This window comes from Herpailurus yagouaroundi, unplaced genomic scaffold (assembly GCF_014898765.1).
Source record: "Herpailurus yagouaroundi ecotype Mexico unplaced genomic scaffold, PumYag 250, whole genome shotgun sequence".
NCBI classification, from domain to species: Eukaryota; Metazoa; Chordata; class Mammalia; order Carnivora; family Felidae; genus Herpailurus; species Herpailurus yagouaroundi.
Genome location: NW_024412467.1, coordinates 25,142,568 through 25,163,844, shown reverse-complemented (window position 1 = coordinate 25,163,844; position 21,277 = coordinate 25,142,568). Strand labels below are relative to the sequence as shown.

General features: G+C 37.6%; 1 long non-coding RNA gene across 1 annotated transcript; it reads right to left on the bottom strand.

Annotated features, from left to right (window-relative positions):
- Positions 1-684: 684 nt before the first annotated feature.
- On the bottom strand, positions 685-19,839 carry LOC121020524 (uncharacterized). The gene is made up of 2 exons (XR_005786177.1): positions 19,727-19,839; positions 685-1,182 (listed from the first exon to the last, which is right to left on the bottom strand). It is a non-coding gene; the product is annotated as an uncharacterized LOC121020524 (long non-coding RNA).
- Positions 19,840-21,277: the final 1,438 nt, after the last annotated feature.

Here is a 21,277-nt window from a genome sequence, read left to right as displayed (position 1 = left end):
CATGATCTAGGTAAGACTTACCTCTATAAATAAATACATTTCTCTTTCCTATTAGAAAACATCTTGAAATCTATTTCAAATGTTGTGCAAACCAAGACCTGTAAGGATATTACAAATTTAATACAAGTTGCGCTCTGACTATAGTTTCACCCTGAATTAACATTTGCTCATTCCATTTTTCAGTTTTCTTTTCTGGGTGGATAGATGGTGAACATGGTCTTGACACAGTGCAAGAATGATTGCTGCTGCTTGTTTTTATAGTAAGATTTTTAATTAAGAAGTCATTTCTCGGGGTGCCTGGGTGGCGCAGTCGGTTAAGTGTCCGACTTCAGCCAGGTCGCGATCTCGCGGTCCGGGAGTTCGAGCCCCGCGTCGGGCTCTGGGCTGATGGCTCAGAGCCTGGAGCCTGTTTCTGATTCTGTGTCTCCCTCTCTCTCTGCCCCTCCCCCGTTCATGCTCTGTCTCTCTCTGTCCCAAAAATAAATAAACGTTGAAAAAAAAATTAAAAAAAAAGAAGTCATTTCTCAATTCCTACATTGAACTATCTTAGAATGAGAAAGAATAGTAAAGTTTTTTTCAGAAAAAAAATCTCTCTCTATATATATATCCTTTAAATATTTTCAGTAGCCTTAGTAATTATACTTACTCTCCGCCTATTTTACAGATTTGAGACAACAAGACCCATCATCACAAAACACTTTATTTTTGATTCTGGAATGAAACCCAGTTTTTCTCATTTTAATTTCAGTACTATGACCTAGTTAACATAGATTTCATTATCTGAGTAGGTTAAATGAGACCAAAGAAAAAAATAGAACTTCTATCTCAAAATTGTTAATATGTTCATTTCTGGCTCTGATGGGGTAGCTTCTATCAATCCAACCATGCTTTTGAGAACAACTATAAAAGCTGGACAAAATACAAAATGAATTGTTGAAAGATAATAAACAACAACCAAGTCAGACATGACTTGAGGGCCAGGATCTCAGAGAAAAAGAAAACACAGGTAAGTTCAACATTTTTCCTTGCCTTTTGCCTTGACACATTTGTTGTATCTTTAAGCAACACTCCAGCACAAGCAGAAAGCAGAGACTCGGAGCTTTTATCAGTTGTTACAGCACAGTGGAGATGAAATTGGTGTCCAGGAACTACCAAGGCAACAATACTGGAGAAGCCAAGAATCTAGAGAAACAGAAACCACAGATCAGTGAGCACAACACTTTGTATTGCATTTCACCTTGAGATATTTGTCAGTTCCTAACCTGTGTACAATGCGAGTCCAAAAAGCCAATAGGACGGTGTCAGCTAAGAGGGCACAAAACTTAGCAGAGCTTTCCAAAACTCATGGCACAACAGACAAGAAAGAAACACCTAAAGAGCTAGGCCCTGTTAGTAATAAAAAAAAACTAGAAATAGACTAGCCCACATAAAGACACAAAGCATTTCAATCCTTTATTGGGTCAATATCATCTGCCCTTATGTAACTGTCTGCTGGAAGAAAAGTAAATTCTCTGTGAGAAAAGATAACATAATTCAGAGAATCTACAATTTTTATAAACAATATCCAGCCTACAATCATAGATTATCAGGATTGCTAATAAATAGGACCAAATGAATGAAATCAGGAAGCAAGTATAGATAAAAGTAGCAGACCCACAGGTAATCTAGATACTGTTGTTATTAGATAGAATTTTTAAGTAACTATGATTAATACAGTCAAAAGAGTAGATGACAAGGATTGGGAGTATGTATTTTTTTTAACTGATAAAAATGAAAATGCTAAAAATGCTAAAAATAATTATTAAAATTAAGAATTACAAATGTACCCAACAATGAACCAAACAAAACAGTAGAGATAATTAGTGATTTAAAAAACAGGTTAGTAGAAAGACAAGTAAAGAGAGAAAAAAAGTGATAGGGTCTAATATATATGTAATTAGAGTTCCAGGAGAAGAGAGAGCAAGAAGAGAGAGAGAGAGAAAGGATAAGAAGCAATATTTGAAAAGAAATTGTCCAAGAAGTTTTCCAAAATGGTACAAACATTAATCCACAGAATTAAGAAGTTCTACAAAATTGAAACAGGTTAAATACAAAGTGGGAAAACACATTTAGATGCATCAGAGTTACATCATGCTGAAAACAGCACAAGTCAACATGCTGACAATCAAAACCAAAGAGAACTCTGAAAAAGCCAGGGATGGGGGCGCCTGGGTGGCGCAGTCGGTTAAGCGTCCGACTTCAGCCAGGTCACGATCTCGTGGTCCAGGAGTTCGAGCCCCGCGTCAGGCTCTGGGCTGATGGCTCAGAGCCTGGAGCCTGTTTCCGATTCTGTGTCTCCCTCTCTCTCTCTGCCCCTCCCCCGTTCATGCTCTGTCTCTCTCTGTCCCAAAAGTAAATAAATGTTGAAAAAAAAAATTTTTTTTTAATAAAAAAAAAGAAAAAGCCAGGGATGAAGGCTGGGAGTATTAAAGAGGGAGATACATCACATTCAAGGGAGCAACAATTATACTTAACAGCTAACTTTTCAAAAGAAACAATGGAATCCAAAAGATAATGGAATGGCATTTTTCAAATGCTGAAAGAAATTTTTTCCCAAACTCTAAACCTAGAAAAATATCCTTTTATAATGAAGGCCAAAAAGGTATTTAGACAAATCTATTGACACGTCGCATAGTAGGCAAAGCTGCAAATATAGAAAAACGTTGGTGCAATACATTGTTCTGCTAACATATATGCTCCTTCCCACTTGGCTATAGGCTATACCTACAAGGAAACAGACAGGATAGGAAACCATAGATATTTTTAAGGGCAAGCAACTAATGTATCTCCTGTTTTTCCTTGCTCCAATGAAAGTTATGAATTTCATCCAACTTTTACTTTTGTCTTCAGATATATAAAATGCTGTGCCTGGGGCGCCTGGGTGGCGCAGTCGGTTAAGCGTCCAACTTCAGCCAGGTCACGATCTCGCGGTCCGTGAGTTCGAGCCCCGCGTCAGGCTCTGGGCTGATGGCTCAGAGCCTGGAGCCTGTTTCTGATTCTGTGTCTCCCTCTCTCTCTGCCCCTCCCCCGTTCATGCTCTGTCTCTCTCTGTCCCAAAAACAAAAAAAATAAAAACGTTGAAAAAAAAATTTAAAATGCTGTGCCTAAGAAACCATGTTTTTATGTAAATAATCTTTTGATATTCAAAAACATGAGAAAAATAAATGTAAATATTTTACCTGGCACCACACCATAACTGAGGAAGTGGGATTTACTTTGCCCTCTCTCTTTCTGCATTATGGTCCTAATGTTCTGCACTAGACAGAAAAGGGTGAGGTGTGAAGTTGAATAGATGCATTATACATCTATCATTAACATGTTTTTAACAATTTTCTAGAAATGCGTTGCCTGATGAGAGGTAAGTTTAGACTCTCTGAAAACAAGATAGCACCTTTTCTTAATTAAGTCATGAAGTGTGAAGGAAAGATCATGGGCTTTGGCATCAAACAGTTCTTTCAGATGAAATCTTCACATCCATCACTTTCCAGCTGAATGACTTACAGCAAAGCACTTAACATCTTTGAGCTTTGTTTTCTTGATCTTTTAAATGAGAATACTAATTCGTACCTCAAAGCGTTGTGAAGATTAAACTAGATCATTAATATGAAGGTTGGAGTACAGTGCATGACTTATGATTGGCACTCAAAATAGTAAGATTTTTAAAAATTATATAGGTATATTGGTCTATCAGGTAGGAAGAGAGTACTGAATGACAAAGCACTAAGTGGGAAAAAGTAATAGATAAATTTATTGTCACTTGAGAATAATGAGGAACAAGGGCTGGGTACTAACAAAAGCAAAATGTTACTCATACATGCTGATTTCCCTATTCTGCAAGCTGTGAAAATTTGTTGCCTTAGAGATAGGGTAGTTATTAGCTACCAGTAAAAATAAGCATACTGCTGAGAATTTATAGGAAAATGCATTTAATTAAGTGCCATCTGAGCCACCCACACTGTGAACAAGGATTCTGGCAACAAAGGGGTTATTGTTGCCAAGTTCCTCCCAAATGTTATTTTCCTAAGTTAGTGGGTTTTTTTTTCCCTGACCAAGGCCTGAACAAAGAGTTCCAGATGGCAACTCTACAATGAGAATGCCCCATCACCACAGACCAAAAATCTCCCCAAATCCAAAGAAGATTGGAAAAACGTTTAAAAATATTTTCCCTGAATGGATGAAGGGGGTGTGTACCACATGCAAACATAAAGTAGGAAATAATGGTGATTAAACCTTAGAGAGAATTCTTTAAGGATGTTAAGTAGGGTTTTTGCATCTTTGAATGTGCCCCTAATGTGGGGCCGTGTAAAGGACAAGGTTCTTACAAAGTGCTGGTGGGACTGAATTGAACTGCTCACTAGAAAAGGCATTAAAGTTCACATTAACGACATAAACAACAATGACCAGTTTATTGAACCTGTATGTTTCAGTCACTGTGCTAAGCACTTCACAGGTATAATAAAATTTAATCCCTGCAACAACGCTATGACAACCTTATTTCATCCTTAATTTTTAGATGCAGCAACCCAGCTTCAGAGAGGTTAAAGCATTGCCTGTTATCTTGGAGCTAGTCAGCAATAGAGCTGGGCTCCAAATAAAATCTGTCTAAATTGAAAGGTTGTATTCTACCACTGCACTAAGAAACTGGGGCAAAGTTCTACAAATTCCACCTTTCCATGAATAGGTAATGAAAAAAATCTATCTAAAGATTAAGCTTGGCCAATAAAGAAATCCTGACCAATATGAGAATATAAATCAAGAAACTCAGAAAGGTATCTACTGTGTTGGTAAATCACAGGACATTCTGTGTAACAAAGAAGATCAGTATCATGAGGTTAAAAGTAAAAAAATTCCAAAAATTCACTGAGATCCAAGTGTTTAACTCAGCCCCCATATTTGCACTAGAGGAGGAGAGTGTACATGTATACAGTTTTAAACCCTCACATGGCTGTAAGCAGTTCTGTCATTTGTACACCCTCTTTTCTCCTTAACTAGCAGGAAAATGGGACGTGCAAGTTGCAAGTATAAATAAGAAAACTATTTAATTCCTTGTTCAATTTTCTTCTGTGTGTCAGAAGTAGGGACAAAGAGAGATGATAGAAGTCTTATTTTTTTTACTGTTTAGAAATAGAAAATAATGAAATATAGATATGGAAAGTACTTAAGTATGGGCTGTGAGTACAGTTTTGTCCCACAGGAGCAACATACTTCCACTTCAGAGTCTCCACCATCATCTAGACCTATCATCTCTTAACTAAAGACCCAGATATCAATCTCACATCTCTATTGATACATGGTCTTTATTACATTGAGGTTATTATGTTCCTCTATCCCTACTTTGTTGAGGGTTTTTATCATGAATGGATGTTGTAATTTGACAAATGCCTTTTCTGCATCTATTGAAATGATCATATGGTTTTTATCCTTTCTCTTTTTTTTAAATATAATTTATTGTCAAATTGGCTAACATACAGTGTGTAAAGTGTGATCTTGGTTTTTGGGGTAGATTCCCGTGGTTCATCGCTTACAAAAAACACCCAATGTTCATCCCAACAAGTGCCCTCCTCAATGCCCATCACCCATGTTCCCCTCTCCTCCACACCACCCCATCTACATTCAGTTTGTTCTCTGTATTTAAGAGTCTCCTATGGTATGCCTCCCTCTCTCTCTGTTGGTAATTATTTTTTCCTCTTCCCTTCCCCCATGGTCTTCTGTTAAGTTTCTCAAGATCCACATATGAGTGAAAACATATGATACCTGTCCTTCTCTCACTGACTTATTTCACTCAGCATAATACCTTCTGAGTTCCATCCACGTTGCTGCAAATGGCCAGATTTCATTCTTTCCCATTGCCAAGTAGTATTCCATTGTATATATAAACCACATCTTCTTTATCCATTCATAGAATTTATCCTTTTTCTTAATGATGTGGTATATCACATTCATTTATTTCTGAATATTGAAACACCCATCCTAGGAATGAATCCTTCTTGATGGTGGTGAATGATTTTTTTAATGTATTGGTGACTTCAGTTTGCTAATATTTTCTGGAGGGTTTTTGCACCTATGTTCATCATATATTGCCCTGTAGTTCTCTTTTTTAGTGGTGTCTTTATCTGGCTTTGGTATCAGAATGAACTTGGAAGTTTTCCTTCCTCTTCTACTTTTCTGAAGAATTTGAGAATAGGTATTAACTTTTCTTCAAATGTTTGGTAGAGGGACACCTGGGTGGCTCAGTTGGTTAAGTGTCCAACTTCGGCTTAGGTCACGATCTCATGGTTCGTAAGTTCGAGCCCCACATTGGGCTCTGCACTGACAATGCAGAGCCTGCTTGGCATTCTGTCTCTCTTTCTCTCTCTCCCTCTCTCTGCCCTTCTCCCACTTGTGCTTTCTCTCTCTCTCTCAAATTAAATAAATAAGCATAAATAAATAAATAAATAAATAAATAAATAAATAAGGTTGGCAGAATTTGCTTGTGAAGCCATCTGGTCTTAGACTTTTGTTCATTAGTAGTTCTTTGATTACTGATTCAATTTCACTGCCAGTAATCAATTGGTTGAAATTTTCTATTTTTTCCTGCTTCAGTTTTAGTAGGTTATATGCTTCTAGAAATTTATCCATTTCTCCTAGGTTGTCCAATATGTTGGCATATATTTTTTCTTACTATTCTCTTAAAATTGTTTATATTTCTGTGGTATTGGTTGTTATATCTCCTCTTTTATTTGTGATTTTTGTTTATTTGAAACCTCTGTATTTTGTTTTAAATGAATCTGGCCAGAGAGGTTTTTCCATTTTATTGCTCTTTTCAAAGAATCATCTCCTGTTCCTCACAAAATTAGAACTAGAATTACCCTATGATCCAGCAATCACACTACTACTAGGTATTTACTCCAAAAATATAAAAATACCAATTAAAAGGGTTACATGCACCCCAATGTTTATAGCATTTATAGCAGCAGCACCTACAGCAGCCAGGTAAATTATGGAAACAGCCTCAGTGTCCATGAATGGATAAAGAATATACATATAATATTATATACATTATATATTATATTATGTTATATTATATTAATTATATTATATTTATTATATTATATATAATATTACAATATTACTCAGCCATAAAAAATGAAATATTGCCATTTGCAATAACATAAATCAGCTAGAGAGTATAATGCTAAACATAATAAGCATAATGAGTCAGTCAGAGAACAACAAATACCATATGATTTCACTCATACGTAGAATCTAAGAAACAAAACAAATGAACAGAGGGGAAAAAGAGAGAGGGAAACCAACAAACAGAATCTTAACTACAGAGAACAAATTTATGGTTACCAGAATGGAGATAAGTAGGGGGATGGGTGAAATTAGGTGATGGAGATTAAGGCATGCACTTGTCCTGATGAGCACCTGGTAATATATGGAAGTGTTAAATCACTTTATTGAATACCTGAAACTAATATTACACTGTATGTTAACTAACTGGAATTTAAATAAAAACTAAAACACAAAAAAAGCGTAGAACCATCTCCTGGATTCCAATGTTTTTTAGTTTCTATGTCATTTATTTATGTTCTAATCTTTATTGTTTCCTTCCTTCTGCTGATTTTGGGTTTTGTTTGTTGTTCTTTTTCTAGCTCCTTTAGGTATAAGGTTAGGTTGTTGAGTTGAGATTTTTCTTGCTTCTTGAGGTAAGCTGTATTGCTATAAACATCCCTCTAAGACATCTTTTGCTGCATTCCAAAGATTTTTGACTGTTGTGTTTTCATTTTCATTTGTTTCCATGTAATTTTTGCTTTCTTCTTTGATTTCCTGGTTGACCCATTCATTGTTCAGTCAGATGTCATTTAACATCCATGTATTTCAGCTCTTTGCAGATATTTTCTTGTGGTTGATTTCATAGTGTTGTGGTTAGAAAAGATGCATGGTATGACTTTGATCATTTTGAATTTGTTGAGACTTGTTTTGCGGCCTCATATGTGGTCTGTTCGGGAGAATGTCCCATGTGCACTAAAAATGAATGCGTATTATGCTGTTTTAGGATGGAATATCCTGAATATATCTGTTAAATCCATCTGGTATAGTGTGTCATTCAAGGTCACTGTTTCCTTGTTTATTTTCTGTTTGGATTATCTGCCCATTAATGTAGGTGATGTTTTAAAGTCCCCTACTATTATTATATTACTATTGATTAGTTCTTTTATGTTTGATATTAACTGTTTTATATGTTTGGGTGCTTTCATATTGGGTCCATAAATATTTATAATTATTATATCTTCTTATTGGATTGTCCCCTTTATTATTAGTGTACTTGTCTCTCGATATAATCTTTGTTATAAAGTTTATTTTGTCTGTTATGAGTATTGCTACTCCAGCTTTCTTTTGACATCCATTTGCATGATAAATATTTCTCCATTCCCTCACTTTCAGTCTGTAGGTGTCTTTAGATCTGAAATGTGCCTCTTGTAGGCAGCATATAGATGGGTCTTGTTTTTTAATTCACTCTGTCACCCTATGTCTTTTTATTAAAGCATTTAGTCCACTGACATTCAAAGTAATTACTGATAGATATGTATTTATTGTCGTTACTTATTTTGTGGTGGGTTTTTTTTTTATTGTTTTTAATGTTGGAACACCTGGGTGGCTCAGTCGGTTAAGCGTCCGACTTCGGCTCAGGTCATGGTCTCACAGTTTGTGAGTTCGAGCCTTGCATCAGTCTCTGTGCTGACGGCTCAGAGCCTGGAGCCTACTTCAGATTCTGTGCCTCCCCCTCTCTCTACCCCTCCCCTGCTCACGCTCTGTGTCTCTCTGCCTCTCAATAATAAATAAGCATTAAAAAATTTTAATTTTTTTTTAGTGTTTATTTTTGAGAGAGAGAGAGAGAGACAGAGCACGAGCTGAGGAGGAGCAGAGAGAGGGAGACACAAAATCAGACGCAGGATCCAGGCTCTGAGTTGTCAGTACAGAGGCCAAAGTGGAGCTCGAACCTATGGACCGTGAGATCATGACCTGAACTGAAGTCGGATGCTCAGCCGACTGACCACCCAGGTGCCCCAGTGGTGGTTTTTCTTTTCTTTTTCTTTTTCTTTTTTTGTTTATTTATTTTTGAGAGACAGAAAGAGAAAGAGCAAGAGTAGAGGAAGGGGCAGAGACAGAGGGAGACACAGAATCTGAAGCAGACTCTAGGCTCTGAGCTGTCAGCACAAAGCCTGATGCAGGACTCAAATCCATGAACTGCAAAATCACGACCTGAGCCAAAGTTGGACGCTTGACTGAGCCACCCAGGCACCCCTATGGTGGTTTTTATACTTTTTCTCTAATCCTTTCTCTTGCACTCTTTCATGGTTTGTTGGCTTTATTTAGAGATACACCTAGATTCCTTTCTCTTTATTCTTTGCATACCTATTACTCTTTTCTTGTGTGTCGTTACCATTAAGATTATATGTAATATCTTCTCTGTATACCAGAAGTTGATGGTTGCTTAATTTTAAAACCATTCTTTACTCTTTCCCCCAACCCACAATTTAGGTATATGGAGTCATATTTTATATACTTTTATTTTGTGAATCCCTCAACTGATTTTTACAGAATTACTTATTTGTACTACTTTTGTCTTCCAACTTCTTATATACTCTCACTTGTGGTCTTTCCTTTGTACTTAGAGTCCCCTTTAACATTTCTTGCAGGGCTGGTTTAGTGGTCATGAACTTTAGTTTTTGTTTGTCTGAGGTTTCCCTTGTATGTAACCATCATTTTTTCTCTTCCTGCTTAAAAATTTTTCTCTTTATCATTACTATTTACCATTTTAATTAGTATGTGTCTTGAGGTAGACTTCCTTGGGTTGACTTTGTTAGGGGATCTCCATCCCTCCTGGATTTGGATATCTGTTTCCTTCTCCAGATTATGGAACTTTTCAGCTATTATTTTTTTCAAATAAATTTTCTGCCCTCTTTTTTCTCTCTTCTTCTGGGATCCCTATAATGCAAATATTGTTATGGTTGATGGAGTCACTAAGTTCCCTAAGTTTATTCTCACTTTACATAATTATTTTTTCTCTCATTTGCTTAGCTTAATTGCTTTCCATTACTCTGTCTTCTAGGTCATTAATTCATTCCTCTGCTTCCTCTTGCCTGCTATTTATTCCATCAAATGTATTTTTTTATTTCATTTATTATGTTCTTTATCTCTGATTGGTTCTTTTTTATCTCCTTGTTAAAGGTCTCACTGATGTCCTCACTCTTTTCTCAAGTTCAGTGACTGTCTTTAAGATCATTACTTTAAATTCTTTATCTGGCATATCACTTATACCCATTTTGCTTAGGTCTCTTGCTGTGGTTTTGTCTTGTTCTTTCATTTGGGACATATTCTTCTGTCTCCTCATTTTTTCTGCTGTGTCTGTTTCTGAGTGTTAGGAAAGTCAACTATGTCTTTTCTTGAAGGTAATGGCTTTATGAATAAGAGGTGCTATAATGCAGTGTAGTCTTTCTTGTTCCCCAGGACCTGGCAATTCAGGGAGTGTCTCCCATGTGTGTTGTGAGTGCCCTGCTGTTCAGTCCTGGCTGCTTTCATTAAGTAAAGTTGTCTGCAGAGGCTCTCTTTGCCCATTGTGGGCAGTGTTTGGTGCCAGACTGGGGTGAGACATGTCTTAACAAGGTTGTGCTGGTCTCCTTGGAGAATACCTGCTGTGCCACAGCATCACTAGAACTGGGATCCCACAAAATACATGGGTCAGGAGATAAGGTATTGGTGGGGTTTGTGCAGGCCTTCTGTAGTATGGGGCTCACAGCAACAGGACTAAGACTAATGTGACTGGGAAGGGTGGATCTGCTGAAGCACGGGTCAGGTGGGGCTAAGTATAAGCAAGTTATGTAGTGCATGTGGGTGCCTTGCAGGTGGTTCTGTGTTTATGCTGAGGGGCAGGAGAGAGAAGTGGTTCCTGTCAACTCCTTTACTCTTGGAGGGGTTTCCCCACCATTCATGCCTCTCCAGGCCATGCTCTGAGATGAGTAAATAACTCTCCCTTCTGTCTGCCCTTTGTGTTTTTCAAACTACTGCTTCCACACTATATTTCCACTAACTTTTTTGTTGTCTCTTTAAGTGTGGGAACTCCACTTGTAAAGCCCTTAGAGCTTTCCCAGAGTGAAGCTCAGCAATTTTTAAATTCTAGGCTTTAAGCCCCACTGGTTATAAGAACTCACGAGATTTAGTCCCTCTCACTTTCAAAACCAATGTTATGGAGATTTGTCTTCCCTGTGTGGGCTCCCTGATGTGATAGTCTATTTTTCACCCTTCTGTGCCCCCAATTCCCTCTCCACTGTGGACTGCCAAGGTCCATTTCACTCTCAAACCACATCTTCATCATTTCTACCTTCTTTGATTTGGCCTCTTCTCTACCTTTTGTTGTGATGTTGTTCTGCCAATCTTTTGTTGTTTACAGGGGTATTTATGCTGATGTATGTGCTCTCTAGTTGTATACATTGGTTGAGGTGAGCTTTTTTTATGCCTGAGGAATATTCCATTGTGTGTGTGGACATATGTGATAAATATAGCACATCTTTTTTTATCCATTCATCAGTTGATGAGCACTGGGGCTGTTTCCATAACTTAGCTATTGTAGATAATGCTGCTATAAACACTGTGGTACATGTATCCCTTTGAATTTGTATTTTTGTATTCTTTGGGTAAATATCTAGTAGTTCACACTACCTTTTGCTGGATCAAAATGTAGTTCTATTTTTAGCTTTTTGATCAACCTCCATATTATTTTCTACAGTGGCTGCATCAGTTTGCATTCCCACCAACAGTGCAAGACTCCTGTTTTTCCACATCTGTGCCAATACCTGTTGTTTCTTGTGTTGTTGATTTTAGTGATCCTTACAGGTGTAAGGTGACATCTCATTGTGGTTTTTATTTGTATTTCCCTGATGAGTGATGTTGAGCATCTTTTCATGTGTCTGTTGGCCATCTGGATGTCTTCTTTGGAGAAATGTTTGTTCATGTATTCTGTCCATTTTTTAATTGGATTACTCATTTTTTTAATGTTAAGTTTTATAAGTTCTTTATATATCTTGGATTAAGACTAACCTTTTATCAGATATGTCATTTGCAAATATCTTCTCTCATTCTGTAGTTTGCCTTTAGTTTTGTTGATTATTTCCTTCATTGTGTGGAAGCTTTTTATTTTGATGAGGGAGTGTACCTCAACATAATAAAGACCATATATGTACCCTTCACAGCTAATTTAATCCTCAATGGGGAAAAACTGAGAGATTTTCCCCTACGGTCAGGAACAAGACAAGATGTCCACTCTCACCATTGTTATTTAACATAGTACTGGAAGTCCTATGCTAGCTATAGCTAGCTAGCTATAGCAATAAGACAACAAAAAGAAATAAAAGTAATCCAAATTGGCAAGGTAGGAGCAAAACTTCCACTATTTGCAGATGATGTGATACTATATATAGAAAACCCAAAAGATTCCACCAAAAAAAACTGCTAGAACTGATACATGAATTCAATAAAGTACAGAAATCTGTTGCATTTCCATACACCAATAATGAAGCAGCAGAAACATAAATTAAGGAATCAATCCCATTTACAATTTTACCCAAAACAGTAAGATATCTAGGAATAAACTTAACGAAAGAGGTGAAGGACCTGTACTCTGAAAACTACAGAACATTGATGAGAGAAATTCAAGATGACAAAAAGAAATGGAAAGAAATTCCATGCTCATGGATTGGAAGAATATTGTTAAAATGTCTATCCTATCCAAAGAAATCTACATATTTAATGCAATCTCTACCAAAGAACTAACAGCATTTTTCACAGAGCTAGAATAAATAATTCTAAAGTTTGTATAGAACCACAAAAGACCCCCAATAGCCGAAGTAACCTTGAAAAAGAAAAGCAAAGCTGGAGGCATCACAATTCTGGACTTCAAGTTATGTTACAAAGCTGTGGTAATAAAAACAATATGGTACTGGGGCAAAAATGGGCCCATAGATCAATAGAACAAAATAGAATACTCAGAAGTGAACTCACAACTGTATGGCCAATTAATGTTTGACAAAGCAGGGAAGGATATTATCCAATGGGGAGAAGACAGTCTCTTCAAGAAATGGTGTTGGGAAACCTGGACAGCAACATGCAAAAGAAAGAAAGTGGACCACTTTCTTACACCATACATGAAGATCAATCAAAATGGATTAAAGACCTAAATGTAAGACCTGAAATCGTAAAATTCCTAGAAGAGAACATGGGCAGTAACTTCTTTGACATTGGTTATAGCAACTTCTTTCTAGATATGTATCCTGAGGCAAGGGGGGAAAAGCAAAAATAAACTATTGGGACTCCATGACTGACTTTGACTTCTCTCTACTGTGTTGTGTCTGACTCTTCCACTAGAGTCCCGGGTTCAGATTCTATCGTCCTTCCTCTGAACTTAGCTGACCCAAGTCTCTGTCTCACAGGACCCTGCTGTCCACTACTCAACAGGAGCTAAGAGTTGTGAAAGAATGAATGAGCTCTTTGATAATACAGTTATATTGTAAGTATTACCTTCTGGAGATAATGCTTTAGACCAGAGACTCCAAGATTGAAGATGTCAGGCACCCTCTGAGGGCAGATAAAGCTGGCCTTTTAGGACAGCTCTCAAGTTGCAAAATTTTGGTAGCTTCCTTTTGACTAAGTATTGGAAAATCCCCTACCAGGTGGAATCCATCAATACTCTAAATTATTTGCCTAAATAAGTCAAAATAGTAAGACCACCAAAAAGAAAGATGTCTTGCAAGGTAAGAAACAAATCTCATGAAACAATATTTTAATCTTCTGGTAAGAAACTTCAATCCAAGGGCAGAGTGTGAAAAGGCACTGGGTGAGTTGATGACTAAAGTGTCTCCTTTATTTCAATGATCTTCTGTTCCTGTGAATAATTAGATTATCACAGATCCTGACTTCATGTTACGACCTGATTGAAATCCAAACCTAAACCTGTCCTGAAGCATATGATAAACCAGATGAGCCTGGAGCTCAGTTGTCACCACCTTTTCAAATGCAGACATCTTAATTAAAAAATTATAAGCTAGACTTTTGCCAAGGAGTCAAATAAAAACATCAAAAAAGTGTCTTTCTTTCAGTTAAAGGCAGTTTCAAAGTTGGGGGTTGGGGTGAAAAATAACTCAGAAAGAGACCTGGGATGAAGACTGACCAAAGGTGAAGCATGTCCCCTGCCAGGGAAACTTTACCATTTGGGGAAGAAATTGCACTATACATATGGCCATGTGTGAAAACAAGCCTCTTTCCTCCACTCCCAGAGATTGTCTCCAAAAACAGGCCTGTCCCAGCATGTGGGGAAAAACATATAAAGCATGTTGAGCTCAGATATGAATCTGAATGCTATGGAAAATAGCCAAAAAAGTGGCATCTTGTCACCCACTGACAATACTTTAGATCCCTCTGTTCCTTTCAGATAAATGAGAACTAGAACTTAGCCTTGGCTCCCAGCAGAAAACAATTTAACACAGGGAGCATCTACATTCACATGGCAGTGTTCAAGATCCTAATAGATGCAGGAAAAAAAAAAGTCAGATTTGTTAGTAGCAGAGGTCATCTTGGGATGACAGAACTGACAAACATCAACCTGAAAGCCAAGAGAAAAACATTCTGACTCCAGTAACATACTGACAGTAACCTGATGGTCTCCAAACATGTGGGCACTTAAATATACAGATTTTTGTAAAATGTCTAATTAACAGCTAATGGTTGTCAGTGAAGCCTGGAATATTGAGAAGAGAAATGACTGTATTTAGTTTGTCTTGAGTGCTCTCAATTTTTACCTCCTCTATCTTTGCCTGTAGAATGACCAACCACATCTTGCGAACTTAAGTGAACCGAAGCAGAACCAGGGACAACGAGATGACATTTAATGAGGACTCACCCAAAACTCCCTTCACTTTGGTCCCCAGAATTGGATCTTTCGAAAGATTCAGACATATATGCTTCTCCACTTAGAATTAGCTTTCCCCTTGAGATAGCAAAGATATTCCAGGATATTTCAGTCTATAAATAAACCTAGAGCACATATTCCTGAGCAGCAGTTGCACCAGAAGATTTAGGGGAAGATGGAATTAAATTTTTATTTGGTTTAAAAACAAGTCCAAGGTTTTTTTTTTTTTTATATTAAAGTATGCTGACTTACAGGATTATACATAATTTGCAAGGAATTTTAATATAGAACATGAGATTTTAGTATATTTTACTTTGTGGTCAGTCCTGTGATGTGTCATCTCCACACCTCCTGTTGTACTGGTCCTATCTTTCCATTTAGGTCTAGAAGTCTGATATATATTGTTCTAGATGAATGGAGCAGCCCTGCTCCTGGTTCATTGCTCATTTTTCTTCACAAATCTCAGATAAACCCATAAGAATCAAGCATCATTAACAATGACAAAACATGGATGGATAAGAAGTGTCCATCTTCATGGTTTGATCAATTTCCTACCACAAGGTTTCCCATTTATGGTATGGAGATGTCTCAATGGTAAATTAAATTAAAGATCAAGCAGACATGATTCTGGATGCTCACAGGTTGCCACACTTGATCATTGGTAGGATGTAGAGCAGATGGCAGAAAAATTCAGGGAGAGAATTGTTCTCCTGGGTGTTCCGTGGGCCAAATGGCAGCAGAACCAGCAGGCATAGCAAAGCAGAAACTGCCTGGGACTGCTTCCCAGGATGCCCAGCAGGTCAGACAACCTCCGGGGACTGGCCAAGGGCCAAGTATGACCCAGATCTGCCTCAGGTACTCCCACAGTTCTTCACTGCATACTGCTGTTGCCCTAGCCTCTCAACCTTATCTGGGACTACATTCTAGACCCAGGAGGGCAGGAAGAAAGGTTTCCTCTTGCTTATGCCTTCTTTCCCTTTTTATCTATGTCCTCCTATTACTTCCTTTCTTGGTTTCTTCCCAAAATTGGTTTCTTTGGGTGTAAATTCAGAAACAAAAAATGGTATCATGTAACTATAAGAAATCAACATGTAAATAAATCTTCCATTTGGCTAAGGGAGAGGAAGATTGAAATGTTTGGTTTTCCCATTTTCCATTATCATGTGCACAAAAATGTGTGTGTGTGTGTGTGTGTGTGTGTGTGTGTGTGTATTCACTAATCTTTAATAAGCATTCAAGGAGCATCTACTCTGTGTAAGGTATGCATAAGGATGTGTGGTGTGAGTGAGTGTACATACATATTCAAAGATCACAGATTCCCTCTGTATGCCATGCCCTTCCCCACATATACACAGATAACTTCTTCATCTCCTTGAAGTGTGCTCAAATGTCAGTTTTTCCCAATTCCCACTGAACTCTTTCTTTTTCCATAACACTGTCAACTTTTTAATGTAGTATATGGATCCAAGATGCCATAATTAAAGAACAGATGTTGGATAGTGAGTGTATGAGTGGTTGCTTAGATGTGAAAGGAGAGAGAAAGAGGAACTGAGGATGAGTCTTAGATATCCCTCTAAGGAAATTATTGGGCTTGGGATACTACCAATCTACTATCTACTCTCCCTATCTTCCCTAGTCACAGACCCCCAATTTCATTCAGGGTAGCAATATGCCCAGCTAAAAGATTAAGTCTCCCAGTCTCTCTGGCAACTCAGTGTTACCATGAGTATTGTTCATCAAGCATTAGTAGAAGTTATTAAGTGGAACTTCCAGGAGAGTTTCTTAAAAAAACAATTGGTGTGCACATTTTTGGCCCCTCTATTCCTTTTTCCTATACCCTACTTGGAACCTGGACGTGATGTCTAGAGCTCCAACAGCCATCTTGGATCATGAGATAATAATGTAATAGAATCAACATTTTTTTTTTTTTGGAATCCACATTTTTAAGAGTGAAGGAACACAAAAATAGAAGTACATTGGTTTCCTGAAGACCACCATACTTTTACACTAGCTCTGTGCTGCCCTTATTCAAATGTCTTTTATATTCAATGTCTTGTTTAAGACAACTTATGTGGCTTCTTTTAAGTGCTAAATTAGTCACTGTTAACTAATATGAAGAATACAGGAAGTGGGCAAATTTAGGGAGATGGCAAGCTTGGTTTGTGTAATGCTGTATTTGAGACACTCATATGATACCCAATTAGACTTATCCAAAAAGAAGTTGGAAATGTGAGGTATTGATTACAACTGAAATTTTAAATATGATTATATCAGCCAGAGATGGTATATGCAGAAGAAACAGTTTAACCCCTAGAGATCACCTACATTGCAGTATAATTCTAAAAATGTATTCCTCTAATAAGAGAGATTCAAAATACATACAGTAGCACTGCAAAGAGAAACATACAAATTTACAATCATACTCAGAGATTTCAGCACTGCTCTCAATAATCAGTAGAACAAGTAAACAGAAAAGCAGTAAGGACATACAGGATTTTAATAACATTGTCAACCAACTTTACCTAATTGATATTTATAAAACACTCCATTCAACTTCAACAGAATACACATTTTTCAAGTGCACACAGAACATTTACCATGATAGACCATATTTTGAGCCATAAAATAAGTCTCAAACAAAGTATACTCTCAGACCACAATGGAATTAAATAATGAAAAAATAATGGAAAGTTATCTGGAAAGTCACCCAATACTTGGAAACGTGTTAACACGTGTTTAAATAACCTGCGGATCAAAGAAAAAAAGGTAATTAGAAAGCATTTTGAACTTTAAATAAAATAAAAATAAAAGCACATTTCAGAAATAGCAGGATGCAGATAAAGAAATATTTAGAAGAATATTTGTACTAAAAAATTGCCTAAAGATGAAAGGTCTCAAGTAAAAAAATTCAGCTTCCTGCCTAAGAAACTAGAAAAAGAAGAGAAATGAAACTCAGAATAAGCAGAAGAAAGGAAATAATAAAGATAAGAGAGGAAATCACTTAAATAGAAAACAGAAAGTGATAGGGAAACAATTAATAAAACAAAAGATCATTTATTGAGAAACTCATCAGTCAAGTCTCATATTAAATGTCTCCTTCTCAGTAAATGCTTTCCCTTAGTGTAAAGCAGGTGTCCTCCTACTTTTATTCTTCCTCTAATTCCCTATTCTTTTGTTTTTATCATATATTTTAATTTGTAATTTTACTGTCATTGGTTGTTTAAGATTTGTCTCTCTCATACTCTAGACTCCATGAAGGCAGGAACTATACCCAGTTTTCTCATTACTATATACACAGCACCTAGGACAGCTTTTGACACATAGTAGGTACTCAATAAATACTTGATAAATTGATGACAGAAGAGTAATTGCTCAATTATGAGAGTTGTGAGAAGAAGAAAAAGAAGGAGAAGGAGGAAGAGGGGGGAGTTGAAGGAGAAGAAGAGGAAGAAGAGGAAGAAGGAGAGGAGGAGGAGGAGGAACTGGCAGAGGAGGAAGAGGTGGAAGAGAAAGGTGGGAGACCCCTGAGATGGGGAGGGGGAAGCTGAGGGTGAAGCTGAGGGGGAAGAAAGAGTGAGAGGAAGTGATGGAGAAGGAGGAAAAGAAGGAAAAGAAATTAATGAACACGCATAGAGGAAAATGAGGCAAAAAAGAGTAGCTTTTTTTCACCCTTTCAAAGTGGATAGTCAAGAAGAATGATTTTCTTCAAGAGGCTAGGGCTGATTGTCCTGAAACTATATGTCACTCATATGTGGAACTTGAGAAACTTAATGGAGGACCATGGGGAAGGGAAGGGGAAAAAATAGTTTCAAACAGAGAGGGAGGCAAACCATAAGGAACTCTTGAAGGTGGAGAACAAACTGAGGGTTGATGGTGTGTGGGGGGTGGGGGGAGGGAATGGATGATAGGCATTGAGGAAAGCACTTGTTGGGATGAGCACTGGGTGTTTTATGTAAGTGATAAATCACAGAAATCTACCCCCAAAACCAAGAGCACACTGTGTACACTGTATGTTAGCTAGCTTGACAATAAATTTTAAAAATTCAAAAAAAATATGTCAATATATGTAAGGAGATGGGATAAGAAATGAAAAAGAGAACATACTTAGAACAACATATACAGGTTAAAGAGGAATAACAGAAAATTACACATTTGAGAATATGCCGGTAGTTGGACATGGTTAGAGCACAGAATACTAGAAGGGAAAATAAGACAGGATATGGTCTAGGTGGCATAAGTGAGATTTTGAGATGTGTACTATAAGGAGTTTGGATTTCATCTAGTATCTCTTTGGAGTCTATGGAAATTTTTAAGCACAGAGTGATGAACAAATTTGTATTATAGAAAGTTGACTCTTACACTCTGTGGAAAATAGCTTGGAAGAAAGGGAAAAATGTGAAAGGGAAGAAGAGATAGCTTGACTGATGCATGTCAACTGAGCAAATGGACAGAACTTCATGAGAGTTTAGAGGGAGGAAAGGGTGTCATGAGGAAGAGCCAAGGTTGACTCTCAGTTATCCAGCTTAGCCAACAGAGGAGATGGTGGGCAAAGCAATAATATAAGAAAAATATAAGACTTTCTAGGAGAAAAATATAATGAATATCCTTTGGATAAGCTCAAATGCTTCATTTTCCGTTTCTGAGCCATTTTCCATTTCTGAGTCTGCCCAAAGGCACTATGAAGGAATCCTATCTGACCTTACCTGAACCACCTGACCCTCTCATCAGACCAAAACTCACCTCTTCCTAGGTGCCATCCTCTTCAGGCCAAGAAATCTACTCAGCGGCAATGAAATAACTGGACAAATGACCCTAGGCAACACATCTAGGTGTTATCACCCCCCAGGTTTCAACTGGGCCTTATTAAAAAATGAGCATGTTAAATAAAATTAGCTTAGCTTGTTGGGACTACCCAATTACAACTGTTTTGGTTTTTTTTTGAAGTTTACTTGCATTAATACGTTCTTTTTTTTTTCAATATCTGAAGTTTATTGTCAAATTGGTTTCCATACAACACACAGTGCTCATCCCAAAAGGTGCCCTCCTCAATACCCATCACCTACCCGCCCCACCCTCCCACCCCCCATCAACCCTCAGTTTGTTCTCAGTTTTTAAGAGTTTCTTATGCTTTGGCTCTCTCCCAATCTAACCTCTTTTTATTTTTTTCCCTTCCCCTCCCCCACGGGTTTCTGTTAAGTTTCTCAGGATCCACATAAAAGTGAAAACATATGGTATCTGTCTTTCTCTGTATGGCTTATTTCACTTAGCATAAAACTCTCCAGTTCCATCCATGTTGCTACAAAGGGCCATATTTAATTCTTTCTCATTGCCATGTAGTACTCCACTGTGTATATAAACCACAATTTCTTTATCCATTCATCTGTTGATGGACATTTAGGCTCTTTCCATAATTTGGCTATTGTTGAGAGTGCTGCTATAAACATTGGGGTACAAGTGCCCCTATGCATCAGGACTACTGTATCCCTTGGGTTAATTCCTAGCAGTGCTATTGCTGGGTCGTAGGGTAGGTCTATTTTTAAGTTTTTGAGGAACCTCCACACTGTTTTCCAGAGTGGCTGGACCAATTTGCATTCCCACCAACAGTGCAAGAGGGTTCCCATTTCTCCACATCCTCACCAGCATCTATAGTCTCCTGATTTGTTCATTTTGGCCACTCTGACTGGCGTGAGGTGATATCTGAGTGTGGTTTTGATTTCTATTTCCCTGATGAGGAACGACATTGACCATCTTTTCATGTGCCTGTTGGCCATCCGGATGTCTTCTTTAGAGAAGTGTCTATTCATGTGTTCTGCTCATTTCTTCACTGGATTATTTGCTTTTCGGGTGTGGAGTTTGGTGAGTTCTTTATAGATTTTGGATACTAACCCTTTGTCCGATAAGTCATTTGCAAATATCTTTTCCCATTCCGTTGGTTGTCTTTTAGTTTTGTTGGTTGTTTCCTTTGCTGTGCAGAAGCTTTTTATCTTCATAAGGTCCCAGTAGTTCATTTTTGCTTTTAATTCCCTTACCTTTGGGGATGTGTCGAGTAAGAGATTGCTACGGCTGAGGTCAGAGAGGTCTTTTCCTGCTTTCTCCTCTAGGGTTTTGATGGTTTCCTGTCTCACATTCAGGTCTTTTATCCATTTTGAGTTTAGTTTTGTGAATGGTGTGAGAAAGTGGTCTAGTTTCATTCTTCTGCATGTTGCTGTCCAGTTCTCCCAGCACCATTTGTTAAAGAGACTATTTTTTCAATTGGATGTTCTTTCCTGCTTTGTCAAAGATGAGTTGGCC